General features: G+C 40.3%; 1 long non-coding RNA gene across 1 annotated transcript; it reads left to right on the top strand.

Moving 5' to 3' along the window:
• The first annotated feature begins 423 nt into the window (after window positions 1-423).
• Window positions 424-21,487, top strand: LOC125458171 (uncharacterized). The gene is made up of 3 exons (XR_007248785.1): window positions 424-520; window positions 4,592-4,679; window positions 21,401-21,487. It is a non-coding gene; the product is annotated as an uncharacterized LOC125458171 (long non-coding RNA).
• The last annotated feature ends 950 nt before the right edge of the window (window positions 21,488-22,437 follow it).

Here is a 22,437-nt window from a genome sequence, read left to right as displayed (position 1 = left end):
CAAACCTGGAGGAGTAAGGGGCCAGAGTGGGAATAAAGATAGGGAGCGCTTGGAGCCCCAATGAGTAACATATCTCCCCCACCCCACCAACAGTCGGCGGTGAAATTTGAATTCTGCAAAATCCTGGAATTGTGTTCTCATTCTTCATATTAACATGCATTTTGAAATATATTCAATATAATAATTTAAAGTTTAAAATATTTTCTAAAATTTATTTTTCAATACAGAAAGATCTGTGAAGGCTTTTGAATTGAATGTAGTTATAAAGTCGGGTTGAAGCAGGCGTTAAACTTCACACCCCCCGCCTCCCCAAAAGAAGCCTGCTGTTTGTTTTACATTTCTTAGCTGAGGTGGTTCGTTATGTCACAAAAGCGGTTCATCAGGCAAGCACGGCGTCACCGATGAATCATTTCACACGTAACTCTCAATATTGGACGATTTAACATTGCTGTGTCCGGAGAGTCAAACGTATTTGCTACGATCTCTTCACGTGGGTTAGAAGAGTGATTGATTCTAGAAGGTAATGGGTCATAACCAGTTAGTTTGTTGCCCTGGTGTAGCCTAACATACCGTCTCTGCCAGTTTCAGGTGGGCTCCATGTGTTCGCTTGCTTTAATTTTGTTTTTAGTCTTGAAGGTACTTGCTACTGCTCCCTCCCATTGCTGGCTTTCAGTCCACTGGGTGCTCTATTCATGTTGATCTTTTGTTTAAAAATGGCCATTCTGCCTTTCCAGCATGCTCTCCCATCATTATGATCATTACTGATTTATTACTTCAAATAAACCTTTCTCCATTCTCTCCATATTCTTTAACTTGATTTGTATCCAGAAATCTAGTTAGCTCTTTTGTTTAAGTATAATGAACTACAGACCTTCCACAGTCCCATGACTTAGAAAATTCAAATGTTTAATTTGAAGATTGAGTGAAACTTATCAAATCATCCACGAAATCAAATCATTCCATGAAATTTTGGAATTAGATGCTCAAAAATAATAATTGCTATGATTGTAATAAAAACTAGAGTTATTTTAATCTACATGTGACTTCAGCACCACAGGAATATGGATTGACTGTTAATTGCCCTCTGAAGTGGCTTGCCAATCCACTTGAGAATTTGGAGTGACAGCAACACCCACATCACATGAAAAAATAAAGTATTTCTTTCACCTTTCTTCAGTTTTCTCTGTTCCAGAGTAAAGAGTCCCAACTAAACCATCTTTCCAAAATAACAAAGTGTGGAACTGGATGAACACAGCAGTCCAAGCAGCATCTTAGGAGCACAAAAGCTGACGTTTCGGGCCTAGACCCTTCATCAGAAAAGGGGAGGGGGAGAAGGTTCTGAAAAAAATAGGGAGAGAGGGGAAGGCAGATATAAGATGGATAGAGGAAAAGATAGGTGGAGAGGAGACAGACAAGTTAAAGGGGTGGGGATGGAGCCTGTAGAGGTGAGTGTAGGTGGGGAGGTAGGGAGGGGATAGGTCAGTCCAGGGAGGATGGACAGGTCAAGGGGGTGGGAAGAAGCTAGTAGGTAGGAGATGGGGCTGGGTATTTGGTTCTTTTGCCATTCACCATAAATTTGTCTCCCCTGTTCTCAAACTTCACTGTCCACTCTGTCCAGACCGTTGTGATTTTGAAAAGCTCCAAACATTGTTCACCTAAGGAAAATTTCTCCATCCATCCAAGTGACTGAAATCCGATCCCTGAAACATAATTTTCTTTCTTAAACCGTCTCTGAAATACTCATCTTTATTTATATTCCTGACCTTTCTTCACCTTCATATGATTTACCTCTGAATCATTTACCTTTCTTTATTATCTCTAATTTAGGAGAATAAGTTGACAAACAATAATCTTAGAAGCCCATCAGCTCCAACACGACCTTATAACACAGTGTCCAGAATTGGACAAAATACTTGAGGATGAGCAATTTTTTTCAGAAATATTCATCATAACTTCCTTCCAAATGAATGGATATGGAGAAAATGTTTCCACTCATAGGAGTGACATAAAGACACTAGAACAACGTCAGAGTGAACTGAGGTGAGGAGGAATTTCTTCAGCCAGAGCATGGCTAATCTGTGAAACCCATTGCCGCACAGGGCTGTGGAGGCCACTCATTGAGTGTATTTAAGGCAGCCATAGATAGGTTCCTGGTTGGTAAGAGAATCAAGGGTTACAGGGAGAATATGTATGAATGGAATTGAGAAACATTCCAGCCATAAACAAATGCTGGAGCAGAATTAATGGGCTGATAGGTCTAATTATGCTGTAATATCTTATGGTCTTATCATCTCTTTGCCTTATTAAGAACAGCAACAATTTTCTAAATACTTTAGCTGTGGCCTAATTCTTGTTTTATAAAGAACAGGCCCCATATGGAAAGATTGTTTAGATAGGATTCTTTACTCTGGAACAATCAATACTCTCGTGGTAGTCAACTTATCACCAATTCTTTTTTTACCAAAGTAAGTGTGCAATAAAATCCCTCAAATAATAAAATTTCTTTTTATGTTCGATGTCTATCCATGTTAATGCCTGAACATTTTGATGTACATCAGTCTTTTCTATTGTAATAAAAACAGAAAATGGTAGAAATACACAGCAGGTCAGACATGAAATAGGATAGGAAAACAGAGTTAAGAGAAATTTTATTCCTCAATTTAGATGGGTTGGGGCAAGGTGAAATGTAGTGATTTTGATTTTGCCAGACTATATTGCTGCCACAGTGGGTTTTGCCATGGTTAATGGAAACCCATTTGGTTCTGGAGAGAAACATATTTTCCAGGATTTGGGAAGCTGACCGGAGGAACAGGCAATTTTAAGCAGTCATTCAGGATGGAATTTAAACTTGTCATTTTTCCATCTGAATAAATGTTTAATTACTGCAGCTGGTCTATCAGTTCTACCTAGCAACCCTTGGCAGAAAGTTCTTGTTATGATACAGCTTTTCTCAACCTTTGAAGATTTTAAATTGGAAAGACATCTTGGGTGTGTTTGACAGAAAACTATATTGGAAGATGAAAGTAGGAGGAGATGAAAGTACAGCATTGAGTGTTCACTTCCTCATTGATAAGCACCCAGGAAAGCAGATTGATGTCATGACTAAACAATCCCTTCAGAATTGTGTGTGTCCAGGGATGATCTGATGGAATATGAATGTTGTTATTGCAAATTTGAATAAAGGAACCTGAATTTGACCCTAACAGGGAAGGGAAGAGTGAGAGCACAAATGTGGGATTGTGGAATGAACTTAATAGAGGGCCTCTTTCACATATAGTGAAAGGGAATCCTTGTTAGATGAGAAAGGAAGCCATATCAGCAGGATTGGATGTAATTTGGTATCAGCAGAACAAATGCAATGGAGTCAGAAAAACTAAGAAAATTAAATAGAGTTCTTAAAGGAACCAGGGTGAACTAGTGGAGGAAGTATAATCAAGCTAGCTATAACAGCCAGCAAAAACGACCAAAGAACTATGAATGCTAGAAATCAGAAAGCCACCATCCAAGCGGATAGAGTTGTTAAGAAGGTGTATGTTGTGGTAGCTTTCATTAATAGAGGGATGGAGTTCAAGAGCCGTGAAGTTATGCTCCAGTTATACAAAAGCATGTTCGGCCACACCTAGAGTACAGTTCTGGTCGCCTCACTACAGGAAAGATGTTGGAAGCATTGGAAAAGGTGCAGAGGAGATTTACCAGGATGTTGCCCGTGGAATGGAGAGAAGGTCTTACGAGGAAAGGTTGAAAGAGCTAGGGCTTTTCTCTTTAGAACGGTGAAGGATGAGAGGTGACTTGAAAATGATCAGAGGTATAGATAGAGTGGACAGCCAGAGACAATTTACTTGGGTGGAGGTAGCTATTACGAGAGGGGATATTTTTATAGTGAGTGGAGGTAGACATAGGGGAGACATCACAGGTAGGTTCTTTACTCAGAGAGTGGTTAGGGCGTGGAGAGAGTAGTGGAGTCAGCCTCATTAGGGCCATGTAAGTAGCTATTTGAGAGGCATATGGATGATAGTATCATACAGGGGTGGAGGTTCGATAGACCTTAGGATTAGGTTAAAAGTTCAGCACATCGTGGGCCAAATGGCCTGTAATGTGCTGTATTGTTTTATGTTCTAAAACAGAAATTGCCAGCAAAACTCAGCAGGTGTGGCAACATCTGTGAAAACAAAGCAGAGTTAATGTTTTGGGTCCAGTGACCCTTCTTCCAAAGATGTACAAGTTTGGTGGATTGGCCATGCTAAATTGCTCAGTGTCCTGCGGATGTGCAGGCTAGGGAATGTAGGTTTACAGCTATAAGATAGGGAAATGAGTCTGGACGAGATGCTCTTTGAAGGAGACACTGTCAGCTGAATAGCCACCTCCAGTTCTACTTAGTTCAATTATCTGATTTAAAAATTTAGTGATGATAATCCCCAAAAGCCAGTGAATTAATAAACAAACACTGGAGAGTCGTTTAAACTGAGAAGCTTCTAAGAGATACTACAAAACAGAAAATAACTATTATTGAAATAACTGGATAAGAATTAGCAGTGTAAACTTAAAATTCCACATCATCTTTGCTGATGACCAGATCTACTTGAGCCTATAGATATCGGAGAATGGCATTATACCACATGGAAGCATTAAGGAAACAACAATTCCTAGACAGAAAGATTGCAGCCATGGAACAGTTAGAAGTAAGTATAGCTTTTTTATCTGAACCATATAATAGCAGAAATAAGAAATGTACAAATAACTCAGAGTACTTGACGAATTTTTAATTCACTTGTGGGAGGTAGGTGTCTGGATGAAGTAGTAGTAAAGGTACATTTTCCTTACTACTTTGAGTTGTGAGCATTGCTGGCAATGGCCACCATTTGTTTGGCATTACTAACTGTCCTTAAACTGAGTGTCAGACTTGACCATATTGGAGGACAGTCAGAGTCAACCACATTATTCTGGGTGTGGAAACATATCTATGCCATTCGAGTTAATGATTAGTGAATCAGATAGGCCAAATGAGATAGTTGTCAAAATCATTATTATTTGGAAACTGGCTTTATATTCCAGATGTATTAATATAATTCAAATACGGCAGCTCTTCTGTTGGAATTTGACCCCATGTCCACAGAATATTTGCCTTGACCTCTTCATTATTAGTCCAATGACTTTGCCAATTCACTACTTTCTCCCCCTGATTATCTAGTGTTATTTACATGTTGTGAGATGTAGGTGTGAGACTTCCAGCAATGTCAAGTGTGTGGGGGTGATTTGCAACTATGAATGTTAAGATATGAGTCATGATTGATGGAGATTATTCATTGGTGAGTGATGGGTGTGTGGCATAGTTCACGAGGTGTGGCATTTAAAGGTATATTCAGTAAACTTGACTTACTTGTGAGGTCATTGAAATTCTTGCTGTTATACAGAAGAAGACAAATGTTTTTGATCAGTTCAAATTTACATTTTTAATGAGAGTTTTATTTCAGTTAACAACTCTCCATAAAACTCTCACCCCACTGATTACTAGCTCCCATAGTTTCCATAACCAATTCATAACCAATTAACCCTTACTTAACATATTCATCATCTGTTTCCTTATTGAACTATGTCTCGGGCATTCTTTCAGACTACATTAGGTAAAACTACTAGTGATGGTAGACCCAGTTGCGTTGGGCTAAATTGCTGGCTTCAAAACATAAAATCATATGAAATGGAAGCAGGAGTAGGCCGTTCGACCCCTTGACATTCCACATAACCACTTTCCTGCATTTTGCCTGTTATCCTTGATACCCCTACTGATCAAGAATCAACATATTTCAGCCTTAAATATACACAAAGTAGCATTTGTGTATATTTAACACAATCATGATTGACTGATTCCATTGCTTCTGGTCCCCTGAGGACATTTGATATCCCTTCTGCTCTCCAAAACAAAGGCCTCCATTCCAGCTTTAGAACATCTTTGAGCAAGTGATCCAGGTTGGCTTTTAATAGTGCAAGCTAATGGTGATTCATGCTAACCTCACATGACATTGAACCCATTGGGCGCTGAGTTTTGTATTGCTCCACCCTACAATCATTTGAATTAACAGGCAACACAAAATTTGCAGACTGCCTGCATCAAAAACAATGGTGCAGGGAACCCAAGACTGTTTTCACTAGACCGCCCTACATGTTGACCAAGAAGTAATTCTACGATTCTGCAAGGTCCGCCCAGTGCCATGCAAAAATAGTGACAATAATGTGGTGAATGGTGATGATAGCTGCATACACTACTCCATTTGTGGCCTAACCAATGGTCTATAAATTCGTAACAAGACTTAGAAGTACTCTATCCCTGGTTAATGAAGGCAAGTTTCCATGTGCCTTGTTCTCCACCCTGTCTATCAGTTCTGACATCTTCTGGGACCTATGGACTTGTGACAACAAGATCCCTTTGTTCTCCAGTACTCCCTAGGCAGCCAACATTCATAGTGTATGACCCTTCCCTTATTACACCTCCCAAAATGCTTCACCTTGCAATCCTTCAGAGTCACCCCTACTGACGTATAACACCTGTCTTTACTTTTCAGTTTCTTGGTCAACTAACAAGGTCACAATAACATTTACTTTTAGTACGTTTCTGCATGTTCGCTAGCTGTGATTTTCTTCTGTACCACCTCTCCTTGAGACACATTAATTTTACTTCACTGAACTCTAAGAAAAGCTCAGAGATCTTCTTCAGCCCTGTCTACTTAGGCTGCTATAAGAGCTTAAGACTTCCTTCCAGCTTTAATGGTCAGAAGGCTGCCTAAAACTAAACTACCCTCTGCTGCTTTGGACCTTTCCTACTGTATGGACCCTATTTCTGGCATCCTCGTGATCATAAAATCTCAATTTAATTGTCCCACCAGGTAGCTTGTGTGGTTATTTAGCTTACTCAAGTCACATAATTTCTTGTAAATGCTAAATAAAAACCAAAAGAACTGCGGATGTTGGGCTCCTTTCCAAATAAACAGAGTTTCTGACCCTTGATAAAGTAACTCAGAAATGAAAAAAAATTATCTCTACTTTAGAATCCAGGTTCCAAAATAACAAGAATATATGATCAAACATCACTACAGCATTGATAACTATTAACTGAAAATTGTTGTTAACTTTACATGAACACATTGTGTTCACAATTGAACAGAATTTGAGATTGTAAATAATGTTGATAATGCAGTTCACAGATGAATTAACTAATAATAAATGCTAGGTCATGGATTAAAATTTTAACAAAGTAAATCTGGTGTCATATTTAGGAAAAATGCTGTGGTAAGACAATGCTTTGTAAAGTAAAATCCAAGTAAAATATAACTGATAAAGATTATTATAAAGGTAAAGAACATATTAATTTGACATAATAAGCCACTTAATTATGCTGTAGCATTTTTTTTTAAAAATTTATTTGGATGTAGACATCTCAACTAGATGCAGGGAACTGCACTACCCAAATAAAGGCAGAGTGCTCTTTTTGGTGTCTGGGCTGCATTTCTCCATCACTGAGCTACAACAATCACAGAACCACAACTTGCATTTATGTAGCATTGTTAAATTGACCTACAGGAGCATTTTCAAGTATAAGTCAATTGTGACTCACATATCACATGACCAAAATCTTAGTTGAAGAGATCAATTTTAAGCAGGAGTGGGGGCGGTGGTGCCCAAGAAGTTTGCAGAGAACATTCCAGAGCTTAGGAACCTTGGCAACTAGAACAATAAAGCAAAAACACTGAAAGGAGAAATGGTTCTTTTATTAAAATTTCAGTATGTCTGTCAAGGTAGTAAGATTACCTGATCTTTCACTTTGTTTCAATCTTACTTGTGAAGTGCCTTGAAATGTCCTGAAAACTGCACTGTAAATGCAAGTTCTTTTATAGCTTTCATTTATTACAGTCCACAAGACAGAACTGAAACAGAGCAAAGAACACAGACCCACCAGTTATTAGATTTGGGGACCACAAGTTAAATAGCTCTGTTCTGAGTAGCGGTCAAACAGAACAGTACTTCAGGGCTAAAGCAGCAGCTTCAACTTTTTGTTTTCACTCAGCAATGCACAAAATACTTTTGTGGCAGAGTCAAGGCATTAATTCAGATCTGTAGTACCTGTTAATGGCTATTACAAGGTGCCATTTTGCCTCTAAATAGTGTCCATGGCACATGTACATCCCCTTGGCTCTTGATTCCCTGGATGGTGTTTAGGTGAAGACGTGCAACGCTGATTTGACACTGACGCTGCCAATTTGGAGTTTCTAATTATGACCTTTTAATGTCACAAAGCTAAACATCTATTCAGCAGATCAGAAGCCCTCATCAGTGCTATTTGAAATGATTATCAAAGACTTTCAGTTGGGTGCTGATGAATTTTGTGTCAAAAGTAGTATCCTCACAAAATAAGCATATTGCACCAAAATTATACATCAATCATGCTGTGTTGCATATAAATGTTAATCAGTCGCCCTGCTGAGTTCCCTTCACATCAGTTCTCTAAGTCAGTGTCTCTCTGAGAAATCCCAAGTACTGTCACAATGGTAGGAGGCACTTTATCCTGACATTCCATTGTAGCACACAGACATTAGGTGGCTTTTGATAGTGTTATAATGGAAGCTGAGACATCAGCTCAGAGATGATGCATCCTGGTTAGTTCTGCTACTTCCACGTTGGAAAGGATGAGCTACAAGTTCTGTGCAAAGACTGTCCCTCGTTGCAGTCTTTGCCATGCTTCAAATTTACTGTAGCCATTCTGATAGCCTATCGTTGCATTAAGCATTAGAGCTTGCATCCAGCTTGCATTCGCAACCAGAACTTCAAGTCTTGTTTCAGGGTCATCTTGTTCACCTTCCAAGCAATCCATGGCCCTGAAATAAAAATCCAACCTTCCAAAGCACTTTTTCCAGAATCAGCTTTGTGAAACTGAGAAATGTCCTGCATTTGAACTCCTGGCCTGGGAATGAACATTGGAGCCACTATCATTCGCAATCACCTTCACAGCTACTGACACTGTTCACAATTTGGAGAATAGTTAAGTGGCAGAATCTACATTAAGCATTTTGTTGTCAGCGCTCATCAGCTTCCTTCTGAAGGCTGTCCCAACAACGTCTGAGCTCTGGGCAGTGCACGTGGTATACAATATTTCCTTCTGGCAAGTTACAGCTGTGCTACCATTGTCCCCGGTCCTGGCTACAGGCTACTCATGTTTGTGCCTTGCCAAATGTAGATTCTGCCACACCTCTTTTACAACTTTAGCAGTTCCAATGTGTTTATGCACTTGTTGGATACATTCTTTAAGGAGTGAGGCTCCAAAAGTTTGTGTTTTCAAATAAACCTGTTGCACTATAACCTGCTATTGTGTGATTTCTGACCCATTGCTATCTAGGTCAGCGCTTCCAAATGTTTTCTCATTGTGACACCATTTTGATGCTAAGGTGTTGCCAAGATCCCAGACTTGTGAGAGGGTGAGTTCTGAGAGAAACCTGCCAGAACCACTTAAGGGAAAGCAGTGTAATCAATCAGCTTTTTAAATTGAAAACCATCTACTTAGTTCTTCAGGACAGGATTCAGCTCAAAAAGATTGGACAGTTAGGTCGCGAGCCTGTTTAAAAAAAGCACTATTAGAACTTCATTGGAGCTCCACAGCTGCCATTGTTGCACTGGATTTAATTAACTCAGGACTTTGTCAACCAACCTCTCTAAATGTTGCAAACCACAGTTTGGGAAGCGTTGATCTAGGTGACTTGGCAGTAATTGTATTTTCCCCTGATTATTTTGAGTTGTGACATTGCTGGCATGGCCACCATTTGTGCAGCATCCCTAACTATCCTTGAACTAACTGCGAAGTGATCTAACTCTTTTAATTAGTCTACCATTTGAAATCTTACCAAAGTCTTTACTAAAGTCCAAGTGAACGATGTCCACTACTCTGCCCTCAATCTTCATGGTTATTTTCTCAACAAACTCAATCAGGTTTGTGAGACATGATTTCCCTTGCACAAATCCATACTGAATAATCCTAATCATTCCTTGCCTCTACAAATGCAGAAAAATCCTGTCTGGGTTTGGAGTCAAAGCTGGGCCATGCAGGGTAGGGATTAGTGAACCAGATAGGCCAATTGAAGTATTGTCGCAATCACTATCATTGGGAGACTAGCTTTATATTTTAGATGTATTAATGGAATTCAAATTCGGCAGCTCTCATAGAGCAATAATCATACAGCACAGAAACAAACCCTTCGGTCCAACATCCATGCCAAATATAATTCCAAACTAAACTAATATCAGCTGTCTGCTCCTGGCCCATATTGCTCCAAACCTCTCCCATTCATGCACACTTCTAAATGTCTTTTAAACATTGTAATTATACCCTCAGCCACCACTTCCTCAAGAAGTTCATTCCACACACAAACCACCCTATGTGTAAAAATTTTACACCTCCTATCTTTTTAAATCTCTCTGGTCTCCCCTTAAAAATGTGCGGCCTAGTCTTGAAGACCCCCCACCCCCCCATCCTAGGGAAAAGACAACTACTATTAAATCTTTCTATATCTCTCATTATTTTATGAACTTTTATCAGATTGCCTCTCAACCTCCTATGCTCCAGTGGAAAAGTCTCAGCCTATTCAGCCTTTCTTTATAACTCAAGCCTTCCATACCCTGCAACATCCTAGCAAAATCTCTTCTGCACCTTCTCCAGCTTAATGATATCCTTCCTATATGTTGGCGACTAGAATTGGACACAGTACTCCAGAAGAGATTTCACCAATGTCCTGCACAACCTCAACATGAGTTCCCAACTCCTGTATTCAAAGGACTGATCAATGAAGGCAAGTGTGCCAAACGCCTTTTTAACTACCCTGTGTATATGTGATACAAACTTCAAAGAGTTAAGCACCTGCAACCCTGGGTCTGTCTTTTCTACACCACTACCCCAGGCCCTACTATTAATTGTATAAATCCTACCCCTGTTTGTTGTGCCAAAATGCAATACCTCAGGTTTGTCCAGATTGAACTCCATCTGCCATTTTTTAGCCCATTGACCCATTTGATCAAGATCCTTTTGTAACCCTAGAAAACCTTCTTCACTGTCTGTGCCACCAATTTTGGTCTGCTAACTTACTAACCATGCTTTGTATGTTCATCCGAATCATTTGTATAAATGACAAACAAGAGAGGACCCAGAACCGATCCCTGTGGAGCTCTGCTGGTCATAGGCTTCCAATCCAAAAATCAACCCCCCACCATCGCTCTCTGTCTGTTGCTGTTAAACCAACTGTGTAACCATTTGGCAAGATCACCTTGAATATCATGTGACCTATCAACTAAGTTAGTTAACATGTAAGTCTACCATGTGGAATTTTGTCAAAGGCTTTACTAAAATTCAAAAAGAAAACATTTACTTGCTTTGCCATTATCAATCTTTTTGGTAACTTCCTCAAAAAACTCAGTCAAGTTTGTGAGATGTGATTTTCCTCACAGAAAACCATGCTGACTATCCGTAATCAGTTTCTGCCTCTCTAAATGTCTGTAAATCCTGTCTTTTATAATCGTCTCCAACAATTTACCTACAACCGAAGTCCGACTCACAGGCCCACAGTTCCCCAGTTTCTCCTTGTAACCTTTTTTAGACGAAGGTACAACATTAGCCACCCTCCAGTCATCAGCCACTTCACCTGTAGTTATAGATGATGCAAATATTTCTACAAGGGGCCTCTCAATTTCCTCCCTTACTTTTCACAATGTTCTATAATATATTAGAACAGGTGCCGATGATTTATCCATCTTTGTATTTTCTAAGCCCTCCCAAATTTCCATTCTGTAATGCGAACTTTTTAAAAATAATCAAAGTTTATTTCTCTGCATTCACTGGAGCCCATTTCCTTCTCCAAAGTAAAAACTGATGCAAAATATTCATTTAGTATCTTTCCTGTCTCCTGGAGTTCAACACAAAGACAACCTCCTTGATTTTTTAGAGGCCCTACCCTCCATCTCGTTGCTTTGAATGTATTTGTGGAATCTGTTTGGATTATCCTTAACCTTATCTGCCAATGTTATCTCATATCCATTCCTTGCCTTCCAGATTTTTTTCTTAAGAATGCCCCTTAGTGTTTATATTGATTGAAAGGTTCAGTTGAACCAACTTGTCTGTATCTAAAATAAGATTTTCTTGTATTATTGACTAGAATTTTTTTATCTTTATTCATCCATTGTACCTTAATCTTACTTGCTTTACCCTTCACTCTATCAGGAACATAATGCCTCTGAACTCTTGTCATCACACTCTTAAATGCCTCCCACTTGTAAGATGTCCTTTCACCTGTGAACAATCTACTCCAATCAACTTTTAAAAGTTCTTGTCTCATACCATTAAAGTTTGCCTTACTCCAATTAAAATCTTTAACTTTTATGGAAGACTTATCCTTTTCCATAACCATTTTGAAACTGATTGAATTATGATCACGAGATGCAAAGTGTTCCCCCACTTTTACTTCAGTTACCTGCCCTGTCTTTTGCCCAAAAGATTTAGTTTTACTCCTTCTCGAGTCGGAGCCTCGACATATTGATAAATAAAGTTTTTTTGAATACATTTGACAAATTCTTCATCATCCAAACCTTCAACACTATGTTAGCCCCAGCCATTGTTTGTACTATTAAAATCCCCCATTATTCCAACCTTATTGTGCTTATATATACCTCCATACAGATTTGTTTCTAAACTTCCCTCTTATTATTGTTGGGCCCATTAGAGCAATCCCATTGAAGTGATCTTTCCTTTCTTATTTCTAATTTCTATCTGTATGTTTTCACTGGTCAATTTTTCAAAAACATCTTCTCTAGTTGCAGGAGTAACGTATTTCTTCATCAAAAATGCCCTACTCCCCCACCTTTCCTGCCTACTGTCCTATCCTTCCTTTAGCATCTAAAACCCGGAACATTGAGCTGTCAGTCTTGCCCATCTCTCAGCCAATCTTCTGTAGCTATGACATCCCAATCCCAAGTTCTTAAACATGACCTGAGTTCATCAGGCCCACCTGTAAGACACCTTGCATTGAAATAAATGCAGTTTAGTTCTTCAGAATTGTTCCTTCTTGTCTCTCTTTTCTAATTGACGTGTCTCTTCACATTTTGTACCTTTCCAATTGATCCTTATATTCACACAGCTACTTAGAATTCCTCCACTCCCTCTCTCTGTAATATAAAGTGTCCCTTAATGGAATGAGCAAATGTCCCCTTCCAGTTCAGATCAGACCAATTTTTTGTGAATCGGTCTTTTCTATCCCAAAAGAAATTCCAATTATCGAAAAACCTGAATCCCTGAACAATGCATCAATCTTCTGCCATTGATTTATCTCTTTTATCCTTTTGTTCCTTCCCTTGTTCAAGCTTGGCATTGGGAATAAAGGAGAAATTACCACTTTTAAGGTTCTATCATTTACTCTTCTACCTAACCTCTTAAATTCACTCTGTACTGCTTTAATATTTTCCCTGCAAATTTCATTCCGACCAATGTGTACAACAAGTTATGGTTTCTCAATCTCACCTTTAACAATATGCTTGAAACATTTAGCGATGTCCTTAATCCTAGCAAGGAAAGCAAGAAACCACCCTAAACTTATGCCTACTGCCATTTGGGATTTGACCACATGCCTGCAGAGAATTTGCTTTGGCCTCTGAACTGTGAGTGGGATGTTATCCCATTAACATCTCATTGTTAAAGGGATAACATCCCATTAGCCCAATGACCTTTCCAATTTATCACACTCTTGCCCTGATTATCTGGTAGTTTGTATACTTTTGGAGACATAGATGTGTTGCGTCCAGCAATGTCAAATGTGTGAGGGTGAGACTACAAACCTGTCAATGACCTCACTTTCTAGGGAATTGCCAGCCAAGTTATCCTTTACCCTGCTGTGGGTGCAAGCCAGTCACCCATGTCCTGTGATTCATCAGATAGAGATACTGACTACAGACGAGCCTCTAAAGTTCACGCAGTTCTAGTATCTTTTCCTCCTGCTACTGCATTGGCTGACTAGTCACAGTTCATGAGAATCTGAAAACAAAAAATGAGAAGGGTAAATCAGGATGAGGGAGAGAGCTGTTTCCTTTTGCTCAAGAAAAAAGATCCATAATCATATACTCTGTAGCTTGCACTTCATGACATATAGCAGGATAAAAACAAGGTAGTAATCAAAAAGGGACAGCAGGCAGGAATATACAATCATCCCCAATGTTCCTGTAACCCCAGAAGCATGGAGCTCCAGTGGGCTTCAATAAATGTGTGAGGTTAAGCATCTGAATATTAAGTTTGAGACCTGACTACTAGGGAGTTCTGTTGGATGAGTGATTGGAGTGTAGTGCAATGAACAATTTTGGAGATTGTTTTGTAGGTATAAGAAGTCCTGTGAAGATGCATTCATTGACCTTAACTGCTAATGTGAGGTCATTAGCCATCATCTTGTACTGCTAAGAGGTAAATACTCAGGATCAGACTCTGATCTTTAACCTCCCTGTTCAACTGCTCCTATTTCCTTCAGACAATATTCCTGTAGGTCCCTACCACTATCCTCTCCTCCTGTAATTGAGTCCTCCTGCTCTGCATTTATGGATCATGGATTTTTGTTTGTGCTCTGACACTCCATTTCAATTTCTCAATTGAAGTAGTAACAATCAACACTGAATAGGACTTACATGTAAGAAAAGAACTGGTAAGAAACTCAGTTATTTCTATATGTTATAACTAAGGAACAAAGGCTATAGGTTAAAATATTATAACATATACTTTGTGTATTTTTTTTCTCACTTGTGCATCTTTGTGTAGAAATAATTTGTCATATAAACCTTTTGATCTAGGGACAACATTGCTATATCTTCTCTTTGTTCAGGAATTCCTTTCATTTTAGAAAGAATCTGAGACCTGTGAATGTGCAAAATCTTCAGCACCCAAAAAAGGTTCAAAGTCTTCGGCGCCCAAAAAAGTTTCAAAGTCTTCAGCATCCAAAAAAAGCACAGAATCTTCAGTATCCACAATAAGTTCAGAATCTTCGGAATGTACTGATAAGTCAAGATCATCAGGGTCCAGTGCAACCAGATCTACAAAGCTAAGCTCAAGAAGAGTGACACCTCTCATCCCTACCAAAGCTAGGTCAGGAACATTATAGAGGAATGGAACCATTGTACATGTTTTCTAAGGATATAATGAACAATTTCCTTTTCCCTACAAATATTAAATATTAAATTGACATATAAAATGATTTATTGGGGGCAATTAAGACATCATTAGAATAAGAACATCAATATGAATAGATTTTAAAGCTAAAATTATGATTTCATTATAGTTTTAACTATCTGCTGTACCGTGTAATATTAGGTTACAATTTTTTTCCATCTTTGGGTCCCAACAACTCTTTTCTCTAACTAAGAGGAGAAGTAGTAGCTTCCCGTTCTCAAGACTGTGCTTGTTCCATTCTACTTGGTTCTAGCAATCTGTGAAACCCGACAGTGGCCAAGCGTCTGATTTTTTTTTAACCATCCTCTCTTGCCTCAGGGAAGCATGTCAGTTTCACCTTGTCATCCTCCCTGAGAAAGCTTGTGTAGATCCATAACTTACCGAAGGACTACAAGTATAAATTTACACTGTCCAGAATTTCACCTGACTTGCATCATTCGAAAATATCTGACAAAGCATTTAAATAAGCTGAAAGTTTCATGACAACCTCTATCAATTACCTAATATAGGCCAACACATTGTTTATTGCAGTTTACCAATTACATTAAATATAGATCGAGCAGAAAGTTTAAGAGGAACATCGATAGGTCAAGTGAATGTCGAACCTGCGATGGAAGGAATTAAGTGTGGGCAAGTGTGAGGTCATCCTTAGGACTCAGAAAAATAAATCAGTGCACTTCTTTTGGTTTGTGAGTAACTATATATTGTGGAGGAGCAGAGAGCTTTAATAAAAAAAAACAAACCAATAGACACATACAAAAAGTAATTTAAAAGAAATATTGGTATTTATTTCAAAGCGTTAACAGTATGTTGTTGATGTGTAAAACTCTGGGTAGACTGTATGAAAACCAAAAGAGTTGCGGATGCTGTGAATCAGAAACAAAAACAAAGTTGCTAGAGAAGCTCAGCAGGTCTGGTAGCATCTGTGAAGGAAAAAACAAAGCTAACATTTCGGGTCCGGCGACCCTTCCTCAGAATTGATGGTGGCTGGGAAAACATCAGCTGATATGCAGAAAATAGGGAGGTGGGTGGGGTAGGGAGTAAACAATGGGATAGACCCCAAAGAGATAGAAAGACAGTTGGACAGACAAAGGAGTTGCTAACGATCAGGCTGGGCGGGTGAGTAGTTGTTAATGGACACTGTTAGTGACTAACAACAGGGGGTGTGTAATGGCAGGCTGTGTGGTAACAAGGCCTGGGGTGTGGGGTAGGGGGCTAGGACATGGGAGAGTTTAGGCCCTAAAATTACTGATCTCAATATTGAGTCCAGAGGGCTGTAGGGTCCCCAAGTGGAAAATGAGGTGTTGTTCCTCCAGCTTGCATTGGGCTTCACTGGAACACTGCAGCAAGCTAGAGACAGAGATATTGGCCAGGGAGCAGGGTGGTGTGTTGAAGTGGCACGCAACAGGCAGTTCAGAGTCCTTTGTGAGCAGAAGGTCGATGTTGTATGAAGTGGTCGCCAAATCTACGCTTTGTTTCCCCAATGTATAGAAGGCAACATTGTGAGCAACGAATGCAGTAGACTAAATTCTGAGAAGTGCAGGTGAAGTGTTACTTCACCTGGAAGGTATGTTTGGGCCTTGGATACTGGGGAGGGAGAAGGTAAATGGACAGGTGTTGCACTTTCGCCTGTTACAGGGGAAAGTGCCGTAGGGCTGTAGCGAGGTGTTGGGGTGAAGCAAGTGTGGACCAGAGTGTCCCAAAGGGAATGGTCCCTGCAAAGGCAGATAAGGGAGGGGAGGGGAATATGCGTCTGGTGGTGGCATCTCACTGGAGGTGGCAGAAATGGCGTCTGATGATCCTACAGGCTCACTGATCTCTGGTTGAAGAAATTTCTCATCATCTCAGTCCTAATAGATTCACGCCTTTATCTATACTATACTATAAACTATAAACCATAGTTTTAGGCTCTCCCACCATCGGGAACAGCCTTCCTGCATCTAATCTGTGAAGTTCTCCTAGATTTTCATAAGTTACTGTGAGATCCTCCCTCATTCTTCTAAACTCCAACACAATCTTAACTGACTCAATGGCTCCTGATATGTTTGTCCTGCCATCCTAGGAATCAATCTAGTAAATAATGCTGCATTCTCTCCATAGCAAGAACATGCTTTCTCAGATAAAGAGATCAGAACTTCACACAATATTCCACATATGCCCTCATCAATGGCCTTCCTAACTGCAGCAATGCATCCTTGTTCCTGTATTCAAACCCTCTCACTATGAAGGCCAACTACAGTCTATATGCACTTCAGCAAAGCATTCAACAAGGTTCTAGATTAGTATACTGGTTAGTAAGGTTAGATCACATGGGATCCAGGTGGAGCTAGCCAACTGGATACAAAATTGGCTTGAATTTAGGACACAGAAATAGCTGGGGCCTTAGCAGATATCTTTGCATCCTCGTTGGCTTCAGGTGAAGTTCCAGAGGACTGGAGATTGGCCAATGTTGATACTTAGTTTAAGAAGCGAAATCCAGATCATTACAGCCCGTGAGCCTGATGTCAACGGTGGGGAGGTAGTTGGAGAAATTACTGAGGGAAAAGATTTATTTACATTTGGAACCGAGCCAGCATGGTTTTGTGCATGGAAGGTCATGTCTCACTAAGTTAATTGAGTTTTTTGAGGCGATGACAAGAATGATTGCGGGAAGGGCAGTCGATGTTGTCTACATGGACTTTACTAAGGTATTTGATAAGGTATCTCATGGCAGGCTAGTTCAAAAAGTAGAGTCTTCTGGGACCCAGAGTGAGCTGACCAGATGGATACAAAACTTGGTCAACGAAGGCAGAATGTAACAATGGAAGGATGCTTTTCAAAATGGAGATCAGTAATTAGTGGTGCTCCGCAGGCATCAGTGCTGGGACGTTTGTTGTTTTAAATATATATAAATGATCTGGAGGAAAATGTACGTGGTCGAATTAGTAAGTTTGCAGATAAGACCAAAATTGGGGGAGTTGTAGATCGTGAGGAAGATTGTCATAGGATACAGTGGGGTATAGATAGATTGTAGATTTGGGCAGAGAAATGGCAAATGGCGTTTAATCCAGTCAAATGCAAAGTAATGCATTTTGGAAGATCAAACTCAGATGCGAATTATACCATGAATGGCAGAATTCTTTGGAGCATTGACATACAGAAGGATCTAGGTGTACAAGCCCACAGACCTCTGAAAGTGGCAATACAGGTGGCTAAAGTAGTCAAGAAGGCATACGGCACACTTGCTTTCATTGGCCAGGACACCAAATATAAGAGCTGGTAAATTATATTATAGCTGCATTAAACTTTAGTTAGGCTATATTTGGAATATTGCACACAGTTCTGGTCACCACACATGAGAAGAATGCAATGCTTTAGAGAGGGTACAGAGAAAGTTTACCAGGATGTTGCCTGGTCTGGAGGGTTTCAGGTATGAGGAGAGATTGGATAAATTCGGATCATTTTCATTGGAAAGACAGAGGCTGAGGGGCGACCCCTGATAGAGATGTCCAAAACTATGAGAGGCATGGATAGGGTGGATAGTCAGAGGCTTTTTCCCAGGGTGGAAAGATCACCTACAACAGGACATGGTTCAAGGTAAGAAGGGAAAAGTTTAGGGGAGAAGTGTGGGGAAAATCTTTCACACAGAGGGTGGTGGGTGCCTGGAATGCACTGCCAGTAGAGTTGGTGGAAGCAGTCATGTTAGCAACATTTAAGGCATTTCTCAATAGACACATTAATGATAGGTGAACTGAGGGGTAAAAAACTGAATATGGACAATATATAGCAGATTTTAATAAGGATTAGGAATCAGCACAGGCTTGGTGAGCCAAAGGTCCTGGTCCTGTGCTCTATTGTGTTTTATTGTATGTCATCCCAACCTTAGCACTGTAGTTCATTCCCTGGTCAATACTGTGACACCCCTTCTTCTTTTACCTCCTTCTGTGTCTCACCAAAATACTTTATATCTTTGAATATTCAGATGCCAATCCTGCCCCTTTCTCAACCATGTTTCTGTGAAAGCAATAATATCACAGCCCCATGTTTTAATTTATACCCTCAACTCATCTGTCTTGTTCGTCAAGACTTCTTGCATTAAAATAAATATCATCCACCCTTGCCAAACATGCTTATGTCTCTGCCTCCCTAACCGGTTCTTCCTCTCACCCATCCCTTCCTCCCACCCCCAGCCGCACCCCCAGCTACCTACTAACCTCATCCCACCTCCTTGACCTGTCCGTCTTCCCTGGACTGACCTATCCCCTCCCTACCTCCCCACCTACACCCTCTCCACCTGTCTTCTTTGCTCTCCATCTTCGGTCCGCCTCCCCCTCTCTCCCTATTTATTCCAGTTCCCTCCCCCCATCCCCCTCTCTGATGAAGGGTCTAGGCCCGAAACGTCAGCTTTTGTGCTCCTGAGATGCTGCTTGGCCTGCTGTGTTCATCCAGCCTCACATTTTATTATGCTTATTCTTTAACTGGCTTATGATTTCTATACCTTTCTGACTCACTTCCTGTCTCCTTATTTTGGCCTTGTATATTCCCGGTTGAGCCTTCTCTCAGGAGGCCACTCATCATCCCCCACCAAGTTAGTTTAGACCCTCCCTAACAGCACCATCAAACCTCCCTGCATGTATGCTGTCCGTTCCGGTTCAGGTGCAATCTGTGCACCATGCACAGGTCCTACCACCCCCGAAATAGTCTGAATGTTGCAGAGATCTAAAGCCCTTTCTCCTGCACCATCTCTCCAGCCGCACATTCATTTGGACTAGCCTTGTATTTCTGTGTTCACAGTTGCATGGCACGGGAAGTAGTACAGAAATTACCACCTTTTGAATCCTGTTTTTTACTCAAATTCCTAACTCCCTAAATTCTCCTTACAGGACCTCATCCCCTTTTCTGCCATTGTCATTGATACCAATATGTACCACAATCTCTGTCAGTTTGTCTCTCAGATCGACCTGCAGCCATTCAGTGACATTCCTGATCCTGGCACCAGAGAGGCAACATACCATCCTGGGGTCTCTTTTGCAGCCATAAAAACGTCTATGTGTTCCCCTTACAACTGAATCCTCTACCACTATAACCCTGACATTCTTCTTCTTCCCCTGTTGTGTAGCAGACCCACCCAGGGTACATCGAAGTTGGCTCCCACTGTTTTCCCTGCACTGTCATCCCACCCAAAAGTATCAAAGATGGCATATCTGTTTGAAAGGAGGACAGCCACAGAGATTCCTGTTCCTCTTCTCTGTCTGGTGGTCACCCATCCCTTTCTGCCTATTCGGCCTTCACCTGCAGTGTGACCACCTCAGTAAACATGCTATCTGCAACATACTCAGTGTTGCTGATATTCCACAATGAATTCACCATCACCTTCAGTTTTGAATAACCAGTAGTTGCAGCTGGACATACTTTGTGACCACAGGTGCACAACTAAAGTTTACATGATTTGCTACATAGCACAGGAGAAGTATATAACAGGTGCAAGCTCTGCTGCCATGACTTCCCTTAATAATTTCATTTTAAACAAGGGAGTAACTATGTTTGTAGAGGAATACTATAAACTTGCTTCCTTTAAACTAACTTGACTTCCCTTGCCCTACTTTGCTTCCTTTTATTACTTTGTATTAGTCCTGACTTTCACTTATTCCCGTTGTTTCTCAGTTAATCCCTTCTTCTTAAAATCATAAGCCAATCAACTCGTCACTTCTGTGCGAGATTACTCTTTGATTTTTTTTTTCCCAGTCAGCAGTCACTTGAAGCTGTAGCTATTGAACTAAGATTTCCCTCTCAATATAAGCTCTTTCTGTGCCCCCTCTTGGCTTTTGTGTTGAAATTGTCATGCTGAGCCCCCATCCTGGGCCTCAGTATATTTTTTTTGTTGCCATGTTGAAGTTGAAATGTAGGATCCCTGAGCTTGGACGTCATTATATCCTCTTTGATGAGATACTCGCCTAAGTTTAGTTTTATAGCCTGTTCTGTGGTATAGATTGTAAAACAAAGGCACAAGGTACCATTAATCAGTTGTAGCACTAACTGTCATTCCACTTCCTTGTATTTGGATATTGTTAGACAAATAACTAACTGGAACAGATTGTTATAAATGGAAACAGATGGAAGTCATTGTTATAACAAATAGCAAACCTCCTTTTCTCAATATAACTTCTGTTAACTTATGATCCTTATTTATTATAGATTTTCGAAGACCCCAAGGAGCCGGTTTCAAAATATACCACCAGGAATGTCCCCATATTGGGCCCATCATTTGAGGAGGCAAGCCAGAATCCTGAGAGATCATGGTCTGGTGATGGGAAACTTGGTACATTTTATGGACTAAGATTTTTTGTTACATTACCAGATATGATGATTTCCTGACAATGAGATAACAGTCTGCTAACTGGCAACATATCAAGACACTTTGAAGAAATGCATCATCAACTTTGAGTTCCGTCAACTAATTTTCAAAATAAAATAACAACCCTAAAGGCAAGAAAAGTTGGCATTTTTGATAGTCTTAATGCATCAGGTTAGATCCATAAATCCTGGATGTATGACTTCAGTAGGAATTTACAAATCTATTGGAGTTCCTTTCCTAAGGTTTCCCCATCACCGTGTTACCTCTTCCTGTTTCCCTGCCCACCCTGCCTCCCTCCAATCTTACTAATCAGGATGCCAGTTGGCCAAAGAAATCATCTTGTTCTGAGCTCCTGGCTTCTTTTCTTCAGGGAGCCACTGTGCTCTCAGCAGTGGGAACTGCTGCTGACTGCACTGCTGAAACAAGAGAGGAAGGACTGCTCAAACGGAGGGGGTGGGTTGCAGGTGTGTGTGTGGGGAGATGACCCACGTCATGCCAATATAAGGTCAGACTACCATTAAATGGCTCTGGAGTGAACCGGTTTCAAGTGCAGACTTGTTTGTCTCCTGACTTTGCCAGTGGGGTACAGGAGGGTCTTGGAGGGAACTTCATCCTTCTTGTAAAGTTTACTCTGAAAGGAGCTTAGAATTAGGGACCACAATGATCTCAGAGGGTTTTAAGGCTTGAGGAGGTTAGAGATAAGGAGCTATAAGATCATGGAAAACAAAAGATTTTTAATACTGAGGCATTGCTTAAACATGAATCAGCATAGATCAAAGAATGTAGGAATAATGGGTAATGATGATATAAATGTGGATTAGAGTTAGCAGCAATGTTTTCGATGAACTTAACTGTATGGAAGGTGCAAGTAACATTT

Source organism: Stegostoma tigrinum, chromosome 13 (assembly GCF_030684315.1).
Source record: "Stegostoma tigrinum isolate sSteTig4 chromosome 13, sSteTig4.hap1, whole genome shotgun sequence".
Taxonomy (NCBI): domain Eukaryota; kingdom Metazoa; phylum Chordata; class Chondrichthyes; order Orectolobiformes; family Stegostomatidae; genus Stegostoma; species Stegostoma tigrinum.
Note: the sequence above shows the minus strand (reverse complement) of the source record. Positions and strands in the feature narration are given on the sequence as shown.